Source organism: Bos mutus, chromosome 1 (genome assembly GCF_027580195.1).
Source record: "Bos mutus isolate GX-2022 chromosome 1, NWIPB_WYAK_1.1, whole genome shotgun sequence".
Taxonomy (NCBI): domain Eukaryota; kingdom Metazoa; phylum Chordata; class Mammalia; order Artiodactyla; family Bovidae; genus Bos; species Bos mutus.
In genome coordinates, this window is record NC_091617.1 from 58,888,855 (window position 1) to 58,909,103 (window position 20,249).

Here is a 20,249-nt window from a genome sequence, read left to right on the forward strand (position 1 = left end):
AAAAATAAAAATAATCAATGCTTCTAAATAAAGCTTCCTTAAAAGAAAAGAAAAAAAATATTTTTCTTTGTCTGATGCCTCTAATCATTTTTTTTTTCGCTACATGTTGCTTGAACCAAAATAATGCTGATACTGCACTCCTTACCACATCATGTGTTTCCCCACCCCTTCCCCCACTCCCAGGTGCCTTTTCTCCCATAAGTGATACATTTGCAGCCATGGAATTACAAAGATCAGAAAACAGAACTAGTTTCAAGCCCTTCTCCCTGTCTCCCAGTTTTTTAAACTAGACTCTGCCTGTGTACCTAGATAGCCACCTTTCTTAAAATATTTCTGTACAGTTTGGCTGTGTGTCATCTAGACAGAACTTAGGAACAGTACAATAGAGGCTAAATATTCTAAAGAAAATTCATATAAAAATGAAAAATATAACTGATTCTGACCTATTCAAACTCTGCATTTAGGCACCAATAATTAAGTATATTAATTGTAAAATCATGCTTTTTACTTGGTTTAGTGTTTTACGATTCTCTCAAAGTAGGATGTGTTCCTTTGCATAAACAAAACTACTTCATTGTATAAGCATCAATTCCTTTGTTTAAAAGTACCTTTTCAAACCCAGGGAGAATAAGAAGACAATATTTGATTTCTACCAACAGGAACCAAAAGGAATGTAAAGGACCATGAAGTCTATTCACCTCTTCTAAAGAACAACCAGTTGGTTGAATTAAAAAAGAAAAACAAATATTTTGGCTTAGTGAAAAATGCACAACATCTCAACAGTTTCTCCATATCTGCATACTTTACTAGATTCCAAGCACAGTAAGTGACATATTCTTAGTACTTTCTAGAGTTCAAGATACACTTTCCCTGCTGGAACTGGTGACCCATGTATTAAATTAACCATTGCACCACATGAAACAATAATCCTAATTGACTATCAGGCTCTGAAGTTATAAAGTTATTAAGTTAAATTGTTTCATATGTTGATATGCCATGGGGCAATTTCATCCTGTAGAAAGATTCTAAGGTGGAAGTTAAGAACTAGTTTTGGTCCCAGTATTATTACGAACACTTTGTGTAACCTCAGCAAGCCATGTAGCCATTCTCAGTTTCACATAAAAAATTAAATTAAATTTAAAAGGAAGGAATTGACCAGCTTAACATAATAATGATAATGATGATAGCTAATGCTTAAGTTCTTACTATGTGCTAGGCACTCCTATAAGTACTTTGCATTTCTTAACTCACTAAGTCCTAATAATGACCCTATGAGGCAGGCATTATTTTCAGTTTCATTTTCCAGATGAAGAAACAGAGAGGTTAAGTGATTTGCTCAAGATCACACAGCAAAACAGTAATGAGACCTGAATCCAGCCAGTCTGGTTTAGAGATCATGTGTTTAATTTCTATACCATATTGTCTCCCAATATCTAATGCTAACTCAAACCTCATTTACCCAGAAGATTCTGTGGTTATGAGTCAAATCCAACATATCTTGACACTTCCTCTTACCTTGCTTACCAATATAGCATGGTGCAAATTTTTCTTCTAATTTACACCCATAACTCTCAATACATTTAGTTTAAGTGTCCAGTAATTCAAATCCCAAAGAAAGGCAATGCCAAAGAATGCTCAAACTACTGCACAATTGCACTCATCTCACATGCTAGTAAAGTAATGCTCAAAATTCTCCAAGCCAGTCTTCAGCAATACATGAACCGTGAACTTCCAGATGTTCAGGCTGGTTTTAGAAAAGGCAGAAGAACCAGAGATCAAATTGCCAACATCCTCTGGATCATCAAAAAAGCAATAGAGTTCCAGAAAAACATCTATTTCTGCTTTATTGAGTATGCCATAGCCTTTGACTGTGTGGATCACAATAAACTGTGGAAAATTCTTCAAGAGATGGGAATACCAGACCACCTGACCTGCCTCTTGAGAAATGTGTATGCAGGTCAGGAAGCAACAGTTAAAACGGGACATGGAACAACAGACTGGTTCCAAAGAGGAAAAGGAGTATGTCAAGGCTGTATATTGTCACCCTGCTTATTTAATTTGTATGCAGAGTACATCATGAGAAACGCTGGACTGGAGGAAGCATAAGCTCAAATCAAGATTGCCAGGAGAAATATCAATAACCTCAGATATGCAGATGACACCACCCTTATGACAGAAAGTGAAGAACTAAAGAGCCTCTTGATGAAAGTGAAAGAGGAGAGTGAAAAAATTGGCTTAAAGCTCAACATTCAGAAAACGAAGATCATGGCATCTGGTCCCATCACTTCATGGGAAATAGATGGGGAAACAGTGGAAACAGTGGCTGATTTTATTTTTCGGGGCTCCAAAATCACTGCAGATGGTGACTGTAGCCATGAAATTAAAAGACGCTTACTCCTTGGAAGGAAAGTTATGACCAACCTAGACAACATATTAAAAAGCAGAGATATTACTTTGTCAACAAAGGTCTGTCTAGTCCAGGCTATGGTTTTTCCAGTGGTCATGTATGGATGCGAGAGTTGGACTGTAAAGAAAGCTGAGCGCCGAAGAACTGATGCTTTTGAACTGTGGTGTCGGAGAAGACGCTTCAGATTCGCTTGGACTGCAAAGAGATCCAACCAGTACATCCTAAAGGAGATCAGTCCTGGGTGTTCATTGGACGGACTGATGTTGAAGCTGAAACTCCAATACTTTGGCCACCTGATGCGAAGAGCTGACTCATTGGAAAAGACCCTGATGCTGGGAAAGATTGAGGGCAGGAGGAGAAGGGGACAACAGAGTATGAGATGGTTGGATGGCATCACCAACTCAAAGGACATGGGTTTGAGTGGACTCTGGGAGTTGGTGATGGACAGGGAGCCCTGGCATGCTGCGGTTCATGGGGTCGCAAAGAGTTGGACACAACTGAGCAACTAAACTGAACTGAACTCTATTTTAAAAGGTTACATAATCCATTTAATCATCTTTCTTGGTTTCCCAATGTCCATAATATATGCAACCATTTGCTTGAAGTGGAAAATATAATAATTTGTAACCAATAAGGCTATCAATTCATAAAGCCCAATGGCAACCCACTCCAGTATTCTTGCCTAGAAAATCCCATGGACAGAAGGAGCCTAGTGGGCTAGAGATGCGGGGTTGCAAAAGGGTCAAACACGACTTGGTGACTACACAACAAGAAGCAGCATTATATGTAGTTCCCATACATTATTCTACTCAATGCCCTGTGTTTAAAAAAGAAAAAGAAAGAAAGAAAGAAAGTTCTTCAAGTTTCCCTAGTTCAAATTTCAAATACTAATGCAAGTGATTGTTTAAATAATTAAATAATAATATAAAATATAATTTAAAAATTCTTGTTTTCTGTAGCCTGAGAGGCATGAAAAGCAAGGATTTAATTATAAATGATTTGTTATAGATGCTGAATAATATCCTATGATTTTTATGTAGTTGGTTTTAACTTTGAACTACTTAGATATATTCTGAAGATTTTATACTAAAGTTTTATTCTGCAAGAGAGAATTTAACCACTCTGATCTTTGTGTGTTAACTAAACATGTATTTTGTGCCCAAATATGTGCCATTCTACTATACTTGAAAGTGAAAAGTGAAGATAATACGTGTGATGTAGTTTCTGCTTGTGAGGATTTCACAGGCTGGTGGGGGACAGACATGTAAATCATATTAGAACAAGCAGATAATATCCCATGTAATGCAGTACCTTAAACTTCTTGAACTTTCCTCAAAAAACTAAAGTGAAATTAAACAAAACAAGCATATATACCTAAATTTAAAATATGCCTTATGAAAGAAAGACTTGTGTTTGTGTGTGTGTGTTGCAGGGTGGGTACTGAGATTAGACTGAAGATAGCTTTTTCTCCAACAGTGTGGCTTATAGACTCATTAAGTAAATTTTGTCCATTGTCCCCAAGGTGCCTAGTAAAGTCTTCTACAAGTACACAGTGCATGTACTTCTTAAATGATGTGGAAATCAGTGATACCTATTGCCCTGGAGCATCAAATGCCATTAATTTTAGGGTTACAGTGTAATTTGATCAGAGATTGTTGACTTGGCAAATGAATACTTCCAAAAGTAAATAAAAGATGGGATTTTTTTTTTTTAATTTTGAAAACAAATCAACTAAACTCAAGAACATTTGAATATATACCCCTAGCCCAGGTATACTTATTGCCAAGTCCTTTCTCAGGGATCATTAATGTTTTTATATTATGTGAAGCTAAACAGGAAAAAAAAATTGGAATAGCTTAAGATTGTTCACAAGAACATTCCCAAAAGATACCTTTATTGCCTAGATTAAAAAAAAAGAAGGGGGAGGAGTCAAAATATGAGTCATGTTGCAATGATGGACATTTTATTTATCCATTATTTCTTTCACATCTACAACATATGTTCTAGTATAAGTCTGAAACTGGCCTTAGAGTTCCTTGTAGGAATGGAACCATATCCTTTAAGAAAAATAGCTTTTAAGCTGGTTAGGGTCAAAGAGTAAAACCTGAATAATTCTTTTTGTGTGTTTAAAGTGTGCTGCATACGACCTAAATAACAGTTTGAAGGTAGAGGAGCATAGAAATGAGAGGGGAGGAGGAAGAGAGGAGAATCACAGGAAAGAGGGGACAGTGAAAAATTCCCCAATGTCAAGATGGCCACAGATGTTTGTTTGCTGTTTTTTTTTAAAGTGTTGCTTAATATGAAATTCCAAGAGGTCTGCGTTTTTGCAATACAAACCTTTCCAAATGTGGAAAGCTTGGTATATTCTATAACCCTGTTTATTAGCTTCTCTGAGTGTGCGTGTGAGTGTATTCATGCACGCGCGTTCAGTCGCGTCTGACTGGAATCCCATGGACAGTAGCTCACCAGGCTCCTCTGTCCATGGAATTTTCCAGGTAAGAATACTGGGGTGGGTTGCCATTTCTTACTCCAGGGGATCTTGCCAACTCAAACTTGGGTCTCTTGTATCTCCTGCACTGACAGGCAGATTCTTTACCACTGTGCCACCTGGGCCTTAGCCCAAATGGAAAAATCAAAGTATAGCCATAGGAATGTATGGCTCCTATGCTATAGCCTGTGAAAACATAGGCCCTTCTTAATGAGACAGTACATACTTCAGAGTTCCAAGGAGTGACCAGTGGCACTTTGAATAGTGGCCAGTAAATGGTGAAGAGTGAATAGTAAAAAGCCAAAAGTCTTTTCTACATAGAATGACTTGAATATGGATATGAGTCAATCACCTTTTTCCCCCACAAATTTGGGGGAAAAATGGTCATGTGAGAAGACACAGAGATTGTCTGAATTACAAGATTACTATTGACTATTATTGTTGTTATTAAATACCACCTCTATAAACTGATCTTAAATGACATGAATATCTTCAGAAATTTAGAGGAGAGTACTTTCATGACACAATCAATACAATTTGAATCAAAAAATTAAAAAACATAAAAATGTCATTGTCAATATCTCCCTGGCTCTAGAAAAATGTATTAGGTATATATACTACATTAACTGTATCTGCTCCCTGCTCAATCTTCTCTCCTAAACAATCTAGAACAGTGTTAGTAACTGTCTTTAAGTTTCAACACTTACATAATAATTTATTCATATGTACAGATTATATTCAGTATACAAGGAAAAAGTAACAGAAACTACAGAGGGTATTTCATAGGAAAAATAAAAATTACATAGAAGTTATAAAAGAGGTATCTTAACTGTTATAGACATTGTTTGTCCAGCAGGTTAGCGAGATCCCCACTGTTCTGCTTGGTAACTCTATATGCGAAAACTCAAACTCCATATTGTTCTCATCTAAAAAGTTGCTACTATTAGTAAGGATGCATTCTTATAATAAAAGTTACCACTATTGCAGAGAGTCAGGAACTGTACTTAGTGCTACATAACTAAGTAGTACTACATAACTAAGTAGTACTACATAACTGCACTTAATGCTACATAACTCATTTAACCCTCCCCACAGCATTATAAGAAAGGAACTATTAATGTTTTCATTTATAGATAAGGAAACTGAGCCCAAAGTCTTGTAGCAAATAAGTGGTAGAAGTTAGGTCTAAACTCAATCCAAATGGAATTTGAAGGAATAAAGGGAGTGGCTTGACAAAACTCCTCCAAAATTTTCTAGAATAATAAACTGGCCAGATTAGGAAGAAATTTGGGGAGAAAAAATAATGATAAGAAACAAGTCTGAGAACAGCTATATTCCCCAGATAATTTCAACATTTATTTTAAACAGATTTGAGAAAAAGTACACATATCTCAAAATAAAATTTAAAGAAAGGATATGAAGAAAAGCAGGGTATAAATAAATAGCTTTCAAACAGGATGAAAGAAACACCAGGAACCAGTTTGATTAAAGAGTTGGAAACATTAATAACAATCTGTCCAGTAATATTGAAGCCAGTTATTAATAATAGAGTCAGCATGATAAGAGCCTGCTAACTCCTCTGAGGCAACAGGCCACAGGGATAATTCAAAATAGGTAGAAACAGAATCTCTTATTTTTAAGAAAGCTCATTTAACCCTTATAAGTTACAGGTTTACAATCATAACCTTTGAAACATATAAGGTTATATCAAGTTTTTGGAAAAGAATCTACATAAAATCTCAATCGTCTTCATTTCTATTAACAACAAATACAGGAAAACCTCATTAATCAGAGTACATACAATCAGAATGTATAATGTGTCAGATACATTTACAGGATTCTTGTGAAATAGAAATTTTGAAATGAATTACATTATACTTTAATAATTATATTGGTTGTTTCAAAATTATCAGATTATCAAAACATATTCTACTTTATGTTGAATAGCTATAAATTTAGGCTTATTCTTAAATTAAATGTGGTATCCTCCTCTATTTCAAACTGGTGACATTTTACCACTTAAAATGTAACAAATGGACCTTCCACAACACAAATAATACACCCAACATCATCTATGTAGAATATGAACATAAAATAAGTGTCTCACCAGGAAATAGCTTTTATTAGTAATCAATAATCAAGAATACTGCCCATAATTAAAACTGCATTAATTATGAAAAGGGTTATGAAAGCAATAAATCATCATTGTGGATTTCATTTTAGAAATTTAATGATCTGCGACTTCAATACACACTACTTATGAAGTCATACCCCAAAATTTGATACTGAAATAAACTGAAAAGCACTTTAAGCTAATATTTTAATAAAATTCATGTGGTTTTGTATAAAACAAACTTAACTATACTCCCTCCACCAATAAATGCATTTAATTCAATATGCCATTCAATAATTAATGCTATAGCAGTTTAATTGAATGTTTACAATATACTCAAAAATAAAATATTATAAAATATTTGTTATAAAATAAAATGTTCAATATTAAAAAAAATTCTGAAGTTTCCCCAGTGCTACATTTAACTGAAAGTGAAAGTCGCTCAGTCATGTCCCATTCTTTGCAACCCCATGAAGTATATACAGTCCATGGAATTCCTGGTACTGGAGTGGGTAGCCTTTCCCTTCTCCAGGGCATCTTCCCAACCCAGGGATCAAAACCAAGTCTCCTGCATTGCAGGCATATCTTTACCAGCTAAGCCAGGAGGGAAGCCCAAGAATACTGGAGGGGATAGCCTATCCTTTCTCCAGGGGATCTTCCTGACCCAGGAATGGAACGGGAGTCTCCTGCAGTGTAGGTGGATTCTTTACCAACTGAGCTATCAAGGAAACCCCTATTATTTTTAAAGTTAAATTAATGAGTGTATAGAAATAAATAATAAATCAGAGCAGTTTTTAGTCAGTGGTGGGTGATACCTAAAATATTTATAGCTGGAAAGGCGTGGGCATAGACCAGTAAGAAACATTACTGTAACTACTAATCAAAACAGATACTGGCTATAAATAAACGACTTATTGCCAGTGTGTACCTCCTGAAAAACAACCCGAGCTTTAGATAACAAACCAGAATCTGTTTTCGAAAACAAGTTATAAAATTTGGAGGATTATGTGGTTTTACTACTGAGCTACTACCCCTGTACCCTAGATCAATAGATTCTCCAATTTTAAAAAATATACATCCTATCAGTAAAAATATTTTGAACCTTAGGTAGATCATTTGTCTGTTGGTTCTCAACTCCATTCCCACCTCTTCCATGCTCTCTTATGTGGCTGAACCTGAAAACTACATTTCCTAGATTGCTTTGCTGGCATGAGTAGCACTGGCAGAAGATCAAAGGGAATTTTTTTCCCTTCTGTTTTTGAAACCAGCAGTTGCTGCAATGGTGTTTCAGCAGCCTCTGCAGCAGAGATCTTGTAGCACAGATCTTGGGATCTGGCTCTCAGGACTGCTGGCTGCAGCAATAGGACCACAGCTGCAGAACAGCAGCAGCCATCACAGGTGACTGAAGCTCTACCAGCCTTGGCAAGTTCAACAGCACTGGAGGAACTGTGGACCCCTGGGCTCCTGCCCTGTCAGTAGGAGTGTGGTTACCTGGCTTCCCGGGAAGCAGTGGCCATGGCGATTCTAGCGTTCACAACCTCAGCGGTGCTCCAGCTTCCTCAGCAGCTCAGTGCTCATGAACTCTAGGTAACCAAACTTTCCATTGCTTTCTACAGGTGTTAGTGTTAATCTCTCAGTCGTGTCTGATTCTTTGTGACTCCATGGACCATAGCCTGCCAGGCTTCTCTCTCTGTCCATGGGATTTTCCAGGTAAGAATACTGGAGTGGGTTGCCATTTCCTTCTCCAGGGGATCTTTCTAACCCAGGGATAGAATCTGGGTCTCCCACATTGCAGGCAGATTCTTTACAGTCCGAGCCACCGGGGAAGGCCTACTTCCTACAGGTGCTCATTGCTAAATAACACCGCCACCTTCTTTTCTTTCCTCCAGACTTTCCAACACTTTTGCAACCAATTCCTTGGATTAAAATCCCTCTGTTCTGAGTCATGTTTGTTTTTCTGCCTGGGCACTGATTAAATATAAGCCCATACTCCAATATATACAATTATTTATAAATTATAGACTTGTACTACAATTTGTATTTTATATATATATATAATAAACATTATATATATGTTTGTATTATAGAACATATGGAGTAATTGGTGTTTTAAAGAATGAGATAAACAAGAAATAAATAGTTTTTAAAGTAAACTTTAATGTTTTATTCATCAACAATTTTCAAACATTCTTGTTGTCACTAAAAAAACCAAAATTTTTAGAGTATAATGAGACTAAATATTTGTCACTCTTGGTATTTCAGCTTCGTTTTACCCTTTATGAAACAGTCCTTTGAAAATCTGGTACTATGTCCAGGTTATTGTTATATTTAGCTGTAATGGTTGTCATGGAGGGGGAAAAGCCTCACAAAATAGTAGGTCCAAGTGAAAGAAGAGCATCATTAGCTGTGCTTATTAAATCACAATACTCAATTTTCAATCCCAACCACCAATTGCGTAAAAGATTTTGCTGAAATTTGGCTAGTAAATTTCCATCTTCCCATGTGTCCACCAGTCATTCTTAAAAACTAAGAGGTATGTGTAGCACCTTCATTTTTTTTAACCAAAAAAAACTGTTAATCTGTTTAAAGATTTCATTTGGAAGATTTTATAACAAGTTATAAAATTCTGTTTCAAATTTTAAAAAATATTCAGGTACAGTTTTGTGCAGTTTTAAAATTATACAGAAACTAGAGTTTTACAATTACATTGACTTTGGCAACAGTCACACAACTCGAAAATAACAACAAACATTCAATATGAAAATGTCTGCTCCATACTACAGATCTTTCAAAAAGCAGTTATCTTCTCATTCACTGTAAGTATGATTATTTTTTAAAAAAAGATCAAGTATGTTTCTTTTTCCAAAAATATATGTTAAGAGAGCACCTATTATCACAGAAAAGGTCAGCAAAATTAGAATTCTTATTCTGTAAAAGAAAAATGCATAACTGCAACAACTTTCCTATCACTTCTCAATGATCTCCCACTGAAGAACCAGTAAACCTCAAGTGGTGCAAATAATATTACAGCCACTCTCCCATCTTACTACCAAGTATTGTAAAGACTCCACTTCTATATTTGATTCTGTTTTTTATTATATTTTAAAGATTTTATTTTTAAAAAGACACATCAATGACACCCTACAGCACTTGTGCATCCTTTCATTTTAATTGATTTGCTAAAATAGCTCGCTTATATGTGACAAGTAGATGAATTTCATGTGTGGAAGTTGCTCGGTAATCTTATCCAGAAATCTTTTCCCATTCCAACCACACCGACCACTCCAACACTACAAAACTATGTTAACATAGTTTTTTCAGAATGCATTTTTTAATTAGAGGGTATTTTGATGCTTGGCAAGTACCTTTTCCAGTAATCCTTTCAGTGATTCATAAATCATAGTTCTTAGTATTACTGAAATTGAGCTTATCAAATATCATTGGTTGAAATGATAGAAATAGTGATATTTCCATGTACCTATACAGTGAACCTTTCATACTATATAATTTATTCAGATACTTATTTATTCAAATCTTCAATGTTTTCTATGCATCTTCTAATACCATTTGCTCACAAATAAATGTGATATTGCTTGCTGTCATATTTTTCATGCATTATTTCAGTCATTTTTCTCAAGGCATGCCATATACTCAGGGTGAGGTTCATCCCTTAATGATAGTGAATGTTAAATCCAAATTTCAAATAGATCTCTTGATCATTATTTTTGGTTATGCTTTGTCGCTCAGTCATGTCAGATTTTTTGCAACACCATGGACTGTAGCCTCCCAGGGTCCTCTGTCCATGGGGATTCTCCAGGCAAGAATACTGGGGTGGGTTGCCATGCCCTCATCCAGAGGATCTTCCCAACCCAGGGATGGAATCCAGATCTCCTGCGTTGCAGGTGGACTCTTGATACGGTCTGAGGCACCAGGGAAGCCCAAGCATACTGGACTGGGTAGCCTATTCCTTCTCCAGGGATCTTCCTGACCCAGGAATCGAACTGGGGTCTCCCGCATTGCAGGCAGATTCTTTAGTAGCTGAGCTACCAGGGATGCCCCATTTTTTGATGACTTAGTGTCATATATGATTAAATCATCATTTAAAAAAATTTTGTAATATAGCCGACAAAAGATTCATACAATGCATTAGAGATATTCTTGTTGAAATGTGCTTATTAGTATTTATCTTTATTCTGGTATCTTTTCCCAGAGTTGGTTTGTTTTGTGAGAGTTTATCTATTTAACACTGGACAATGTAATCCAAGACCCATCACAAGGCACAGATAAAATTCAATACCACCAAATCTTAAAGCAAATCAATGCCCACCCCCACCTCAGAATGCTTTAAATAACTTACAATATGTGTAAATGATACTTTGACAGTGTCAGCAACAATCTACATATTAGTAAACTTTAATTTCTTAGATTTTTAAAAAATAAAAATATATATAAATTTTCAGTAATGTGTTATGGAAAAACCTGAGTGAACTTTTTGGTCAACCCAATGTTTCCAACAAAGCAAGTTACACTATGAAAAGCTGACTTGGAAGTTAAGCTTTCTTAACCCATGTGTGTAACCCACATCACTTTGATTACTCAAACTATTAATACATGGAACTCGCCTTTTCTCAGACCCTCTCCAGAGAATAAGAAATGTTTAAATATTGGTTTCCATCAGGATATTTTGTGCATAAAGTAGGCAATTCTCATCAATGAATTTGAAATCATGATGGCCTAGATATTATATAATATCAATTTAAATGTATTAAATATATTATGTAAATATATTATGAAATATATTAAATAACATTTACTTCACCAAAATTAAGAATTTTTATTTCTTTATAAAATACTCATTTGTTAAATGCATTATAAACCATTAATGTTCTTTGTGATGCTTCAGATAAGTGATCTGAGATAACCTAGCTGGTGATATATAATATTTAGTTACTTAATTATACCTGAAATTTCACAAAGTTTTCTGTTCAACTCACAGTGCTGATTAAAAAAAGGCAAATCATTTTGAAATATTTAGAGAAAGTAAAAGGAGGAATAATAACTATAAAGCATCATTGTATCTTAACCAGAATTTGAAAGATTAGCTTTTCACCTTATTCTCAATTATTCATGGATGATACATTTCATCTCTAGGTGTGCAGGAAGTAGAGCGCTTTAGCAGGAAAAAAAAACATGGGCTTTAAAGTCAAATAAACCTGAATTTGCATTGTGTCCACATTTACTAGTTGTGAAAACCAAGTGTCTCATTTTCCATGATTTTATTTCCTCATTAGGAAAAATGGGGCACATGTAGTCAATGAAAATAGATACAAAGTGTTTGACGCATAGTAAAAATTCATTAAATGATAATATATTTTCTCCTTTTATTCCTAAACCAGATGTCCTCATTTTTTTGTGTATTATGAATCTCTTCAAACTAGTAATGATTCACATCCACAATTTATATTTTGCCTGTCATATAAGAGCTTAAAAACTTTCTTCACATAATTACTAAATTTAACCCTCCCTGCCACACTACGAAGTAATTGGACATTATCCTAATTTTTCACAGAAATAAACTGAGCTCCAGAGAGAGTAAATAATTTGCACAAGATCTCGCAAGAAGTTAAAAAATTGAACTCTCACCTACCATTCTATAAAGTCTGCTTCCCCAGCCTCTAAAAAAAAAAATCCTAGCTAGAACTAACAAAGAGAATGTTTTATACTAAGAAAATGATATATCTAATGATAATAAACATTATTAAACTATTTACATAGGCCCAAACTGAAGTACATATGAATACAAAGGGCATATTCACATTACTATTACTACTGGTTCTAGGATCTGAGAATTTGGTTGGTGAAGCCAAATATTTTTGTAATACATTCCTAGAAAATGGCTTTTTATTAAAAAAAAAAAACAATTAACAAAGATATACTCATATAAAAACTTGTAATTGCTAGTATGGTCATTTAAGGTGGAGCTTGATTTCCAAATAAAATTTAGAGTGTAATTTTATACTCTTCAGTAAACCCTAAGTTTTCTATTTATTTCTTCCCAAATGATATTATAAGATAAATAACTTTTGGAGATCTATGTACAGTAAGCTGATTATAGTCATGTACAGCATGCTGATTATAATACTGTATTGTATACTTGCAATTTGCTAAGAGAGTAAATCTTAAGTGTTCTCACCACAAAGGAAAAGAAAAACTATGTGAGGTGATAGATGTGTTAATTAACTAGATTATGGTAATCATTTCACAATGTATAGGTTTATTAAAATATCACATTGTATATCTTTAAAAAAATCATTCTGTACAAGCTAAATATATTCAATTTTTATCAATCATACCTGAATAAAGCTTGGAAAAAGTTTTTAAATAAAAAGTGTACATAATCTTTAAAAAAGCAGTTGTCTGTGAGCACTGGAAGCATACACTTTGTTTTTCTGCATTTTCAATACTTTCTATACAGCACAGTTTTTACAGTTATAAAATATATTAATAAAATAATTACTTTTCATAAAAAATAATACTGGAAAATAGGTATGTCTAAAGTATTAGGTGGTCTATTAAAACAAGGTCACCATTTCATTGAACCAATTCTGAAAGAATAACTGATTAAGAACTTAAATAACCACAAGACTCTCTCAGGATCACATTTAAAAAGTCATTTCTTTGAGCCCTTAGTTTCTTTTGTATCTGTTTCTTAATAATTAGGAGAAAATAAAGAATAAAAGTTAAAGGTGTATGGGTTCTAAATTCAGACTGCTTAAATTCAAATCTTAGCCCTACTACTTCAGACAATTCCTTTAATAACATTAACTCTTTTGTCTTCATCTTTAAAATGGGAAAATAAAGTATGTACACTACAGGGGCTTTTGTGCTAATATAGTAATCCAAGCATTGGTAACAACTAGCATTTCTGATATGAGAAACATAAGGTCCACTGTCCCACAACTAGAAAATCAGAACCAAGATTTAAATCCAGTAGACTATTTCTGGAGTGTGCGTGCATGGGTGCTAAGTCACTTCAGTCAAGTCTGACACTTTGGGACTCTGTAGACCATAGCCTGCCAGGCTCCCCTCTCCATGGGATTCTCCCAGGAAAGAATACTAGAGTGGGTTTCCATGCCCTCCTCTAGGGGATCTTCCCAACCCAGAAATCTAATCGGTGTCTCTTATGTCTTCTGCCTTAGAAGGCAGGTTCCACTAGCACCATCTTGAGTATAAACCTTCAAATGCTAAACCCTCAATAAGCTCAGACACATATGAAATGTTTAATAAATCTTAGTTTGTGGTTTTGTGCTTATTTCTAGTTTGCCTAAATGTCAGCCTCTAATGTAGGTTGAGTGAGTGAGTGATAGTATCTCAGTTGTGTCTGACTCTTGGCGGCCCCATGGACTGTAGCCTGCCAGGCTCCTCTGTCCATGGATTTCTCCAGGCAAGGATACTGGAGTGGGCTACCATTTACTTCTCCAGGCTAATGTAGTTTAAAACCTTACTAAAAAGTTTACTATTCTGTGAGTAGTGTTGATAACGGGGAAGTCTATGCATGTACGAGGGAGGAGTACATGGGGAATCTCTGTACTTTCCTTTCAATTTTATCGCAAACCTAAAACTGCTCTGGGATTCCTACATGGCCAGTGGTAGAGAATCCACCTCTCAAGGCGGGAAACATAGGAGATGCAGGTTAGATCCCTGGATAGGGAAGAGCCCCTGCAGGAGGAAATGGCAACCCACTCTAGTATTTTTGCCTGGAAAATTCCATGAACAGAGGAACCTGGCAGGCTATAGTCCAAGTGGTTGGTCACAAAGATTCGGACATGACTGAGCAACTGAGCCTAGTAAAACTTTTCTAAAAATATAGTCTTTAAATGTAATGTGGTATCCTGGATGGGATTCTGGAAGAGAAAAAGACATTAGGTAAAAACCAATGAAATCTGAATAAACCATGTACTTTAGTTAATAACAAATTAACACTGGTTCATTAATTGTGGCAAATGTACCACAGTAATATAAAATATTAAGGAAAACTGGGTGTGGGATACATGAGAACTTTGCATACTATGTTCTCAATTTTTCCAAAAATCTAAAACTATTATAAAAATAATATCCATTTGAAAAAAATTCAACAAAAAAAGTCAAGAGTTGTTGTTCTGGGAATGCAAACCTAAAAATTAAGATTTGAGGGGGATGATAGTGTCAGGATGCATTTAGGTCAGACGGGGGCAAAATACAGAGTATCCTAGTACCTTAACCCAGAAAAGCCATTTTTAAAAGATATATAGCTTTGAATGGTTAAAAATTCTCAAATGGGAAATTGAAGAAGATTTAAGATTAGAAACTTATAAGGAGTAAATTAAATGTCCAGAGTCATAAAGCCAGTCTGTGGGAAAGCATGACTCCTAATCCAGTGCTCTTTCTACTCTGACACTCTGACACAATAGAACTTGCTTGCCTTAAGGCAGTAACTTAGTACACTGAAGGGAAAAAAAAAAGAACAGAAAATGAAAGGAAAAAGTACTGATAACAAAATGGAAAATCTGTGAGTCAGACTCAACTATTTTATCTATAATGGCAAAGAATAGGCACAATTTAAAAACAGCTTTAACTAGAAAATAAAGAGACTAGAGATTTAAAAGTAGACGAAACTTCAAAATTAATGGGAAGTGATGACAGGCTTCTCTGTCTGTAGTTTCAGACCTGAGCTTTTGCCTTTAACATAGTAATACAAAGTAACTTTAAAGCCTGGACTGAACACATTAAATAACATAAAATTATAATCTGTCAAGATAAGGTCAATTTTACAGTCTGTGCCCTGAAATTCCCTGAATTCATGTCTTCTTAAAAGTAGGCAACAAACCCATCAGTTGGTTGAGTTTATTTAATTTTTATTATTCTGACTGCATTTAAAAACTTTTTCATTGTAAAAAATTTGAATCACACAAAAATAGTATATAACGAATGAATTCTCTTTTACCCATTATATACTTCAAATAATACACATTTTACCTATCATATTTTACCTATTGCTTGCATCTTCTTTTTTTTTTTGTAGTGACTGAACTAATTTAGGATGAGGAACAGAACCATCTTTGAGGAAAGGAAGAAGAAAGGATGGAAGCAATATTTTCAGTCTGCTATTCATTGAGACTCGAACCAGAAAGATTCCAGACTGTAAGGCAAATAAACACAAGAGGCAAGGATGATAACAGTGAAAATATGTTAGTAGGATAGCTTAGCTATGTTATTTGACAATCAATGAAATTATTGTCTATGAGAAAGGAGGGTATTTTAAAGAATTCGTTTCCAACTTTTTAGTTTGACACAAAGAAGTAAGGCAAGAAAGATTATAAAGCTTCATTGAGATTTTAGTTTCTAAAGATGGGCTTATCTTTGAGGAACATAAAGATTAATTTCATCATGTTTGAATTCACATATCTAATAAGCATCTATAGAGATAAGTCTGTATGTACTATTTGCAAAATTTCAGTGTCACCAAGCTGCTTTTGAACTGTGGTGTTGGAGATGACTCTTGAGAGTCCCTTGGACTGCAAGGAGATCCAACCAGTCCATCCTAAAGGAGATCAGTCCTGGGTGTTCACTGGAAGGACTGATGTTGAAGCTGAAACTCCAATACTTTGGCCACCTGATGTGAAGAGCTGACTCATTGGAAAAGACCCTGATGCTGGGAAAGATTGAAGGCAGGAGGAGAAGGGGATGACAGAGGATGAGATGGTTGGATGGCATCACCAACTCGATGGACATGGGTTTGGGTGGACTCCAGGAGTTGGTGATGGACAGGGAGGCCTGGCGTGCTGCGGTTCATGGGGTCGCAGATAGTCGGACACAACTGAGCGACTGAACTGAACTGAACTGAAGTCTCAGTTTATTGTGAAAGCTCAAAGTTTTTATAATAAAACATTTTATTTCCCATTAAGTCTCTTTCTGTGGTTGAGAAAGTTTTCCTATTTTTAGATTTTGAAATTTTAAATTAGAATATAAAGTGACTTTGGCAAGTTCAGTGATATTTTTTGTAATCTTAATAAAGGTTTCTAGACATTGGAGAATAAAAATCTCACCTAAGTTTCCTGTCTAACTATTGAAGGTCGAGACCATTAGAAGCTGGGTATGCAGCAAATATAAGCGTATCTAAAACATCTTCATTGAAAAGATTATGTGAACAATGTCATGCTTAACTGTCTCAGTTTTCATCATGAAACAAAAGGCAAAAATTAGCAGGTAGAGATTGGAGATGATGGGGAAAGAGGAGTTAAAATGAAGTAACTAGCAAGGCACAGCCTAAGTTTTAAAGCACAAATCTAAATATCAAATAAACATTCTTTTTCTCAAATTTACATCCTTCTGATTGACTTTAAATTACAAATCCAATGAACAGAGACGCATTCTTTCCTCTATATTAATTACCAAAATGTTAGCATGTAGCTGTCTCTTGCTCTCCATTCTCTCTTAAATTTAGAAAAATTTCCTTAAACATATTCCTTCCTATGTTGCATGTAAATTAAGTTAAATTAGATGTATGTACAATCCTATATCTCTGGGGATATCCTTGGTTCTCTGAGTGATTTTAATTCACTCAAAAGGTATCACAATTCTGTAATGCCTTTATATGCCCTGCTGTTCCATAATGTCTAAGTGCCTGGTTTTTCAATAAACAGTTGTCTATAAAGATCATTCACACATTGATCCTACTCTTTGCTCTTTCTGATCACACATTCCTACAATTGCTGCACAGTCTGAGTAATATATTTCTATACCTTGTAAGTATCTCAGTGCCCATCCCCTGCTTGCAATCAACTTTTCACTAGCCTACATTCACAAAGCTAGACCACTTTCCAACTACAACTTCTAAATTCTGTCTTCTTTACACACTGATTTCCAATATTGAACACCCACTCTTGAGGCAAAACTATATCAATTAAAAGGTCAGGGCCAAGCAATTTATCCTAAAATTCCAATCACTGTGGAAAACATACCTGATTTTCCATAAAGTTCTAACTCTTGTTTCCTGGTCACAGGCTAGTTCTGTGTGCTGTGCAGAACTCTATACCTCTCCCTACTGCAGCCACTCCAGGTCAGTGAGGAGTCTTTCTTCTACTTTCTTTAAATCCATATCCCCTTAAGATATCCGGTCAGCATACAGCAGAAAAATTAGGAGTCTCATATATCAGCTCTCTTTCACAATCTCTTAATATTTTTGTGGGCACTTATTTTCATTCCATTCCACAGAAAACTCTTTTTCCTTAACATCGATGTATCACGTAATTTAACAAATACTAATACCAAGAAAAGCATATTAATAGTTGAATATATTTTAATATGTGACTTATTAGTAAAACATTATTTACCTATCTGATTGTATATTTGTATTTTAAAAATCTAAGTAGACACAGAATAGAAAACAAAAGAAGCATTCAAGAAAACAAAGGTTTAAGAATGGAGGCAGATTAAATTGTCAAAAGCGAGTCTTTACTAGAAACAGTAAGCAGAATACTTGTCAGTCCTGACAAATATGCCACTATACAAGCTCTGGACATCTGAGGAGGGAAAAGGCAAATGAATGAGGGAGGTTCCACTAGCCAAAGCTAAATATGACCTGAGGTCTGATGCCACGTCACATACACAATCAACCTATCACTCAAAACCAGTAACTATACATCCAATCTTCCATTTCTAGACAATTTTACATACTTTCTCAAGCTTATATATAAGCTTGCAAAAAATATATATATATATCTTATATATACACACACGTATATATACATATATATACACACACCCACATATATATGCATATATCTTTTATTATCTTTCAAGATGACTTTGATGTTAATGTTTAACTGATTCTCCTAAATAAAAATAGTTGGTGCTAAGGCAAAACAAAAGGCTGAGGTATTTAATCATCATAAAATTAATTCTGTTGAAGGACAGCTCAATGAAGTTTTCACACGGAAACACTCCTTAGTACTATCTGGACTTACCATCTGAATCCCTAGTAAGTGAGTTACCAAGCTGCTTAACCTCTTTTAGCCTTTGTTTACTCATCTGTAAAGTGGCGATTAACAATATTAACTATCTCATGGAGTTGCAAGGAACCAATGAGCTAAAAAATGTTAAATATTTAAATACTGTCTGGCATTTGGTGATATTAAAGACACCTAAAATGGATGAGATTCCATGGGGTAACTTATATTTAGATTCACAGAAATACTCCCAAAAGCAATTTTAAGTGAGTAGTATACATTTTTATTTTCTTAAATTGAGAAATTATGATATCAACTTGGAATCCTAAAATAAATAACTGAATTTGGAGTGGTATTCAAGTTGAATTAGCTTGAATACTATAAGACTGGCATTATATTTTATTGTTTTTTGCTTTTAAGTTTCATAGGCTGGCTTCATCAACAAACTGCAAGACAAAATAAGCATTACTGTAAGAAATGCTTTGGATAAACTTGAAGATATTTTAAAAATTATGTATTGATAACTAGGTTGTATACATAAAGAATGAAGCATATAGCTTCTAAATTAAATTTTAGTTGGGTAGGGGGAGTCTGACATTTAAGGAACGATAGAATTAAAAAGATGAATTCTGGGAAACTCTCCCTACCACACAAAAGAACATATTATAAAGCTCCAGTAATTAAGAGAATGTACAAGCACAGGGTGGAGAAGGCAATGGCACCCCACTCCAGTACTCTTGCCTGGAAAATCCCACGGACAGAGGAGCCTGGTAGGCTGCAGTCCATGGGGTTGCTAAGAGTCAGACACGACTGAGCGACTTCACTTTCACTTTTCCCTTTCATGCATTGGAGAAGGAAATGGCAACCCACTCTAGTGTTCTTGCCTGGAGAATCCCAGGGACGGGGGAGCCTGGTGGGCCGCCGTCTATGGGGTCCCACAGAGTTGGACACGACTGAAGCGACTTAGCAGCAGCAGCATGAGCACAGGGATGGTCAAATCTATCAAGATCACAGAAAAGAAAGTCTATAAATAGACCTTCATTTATATGGACTCTTGCAATGCAAATCACGAGGAAAAATCAGACATTTATTAAACAAAGCTGTAAAATTTTGTATCCCTTTAGAAAGAAACCTAATCTTTGATCCATATAGAATATACAAAAATCAACTTCAGAGTATGATTTAGCAAAAGAAAGAAAAAACACTAACCATAAAAGAAAATATTGCTAAGTATGATGACATATTTTCTGTTCA

At 35.1% G+C, this 20,249-nt stretch overlaps 1 protein-coding gene across 10 annotated transcripts in view; it reads right to left on the bottom strand.

Moving 5' to 3' along the window:
• Nucleotides 1–20,249, bottom strand: part of ZBTB20 (zinc finger and BTB domain containing 20) — an 865,400-nt gene that overhangs the window by 823,130 nt on the left and 22,021 nt on the right. The gene's annotated exons all lie outside the window — the stretch shown is intronic.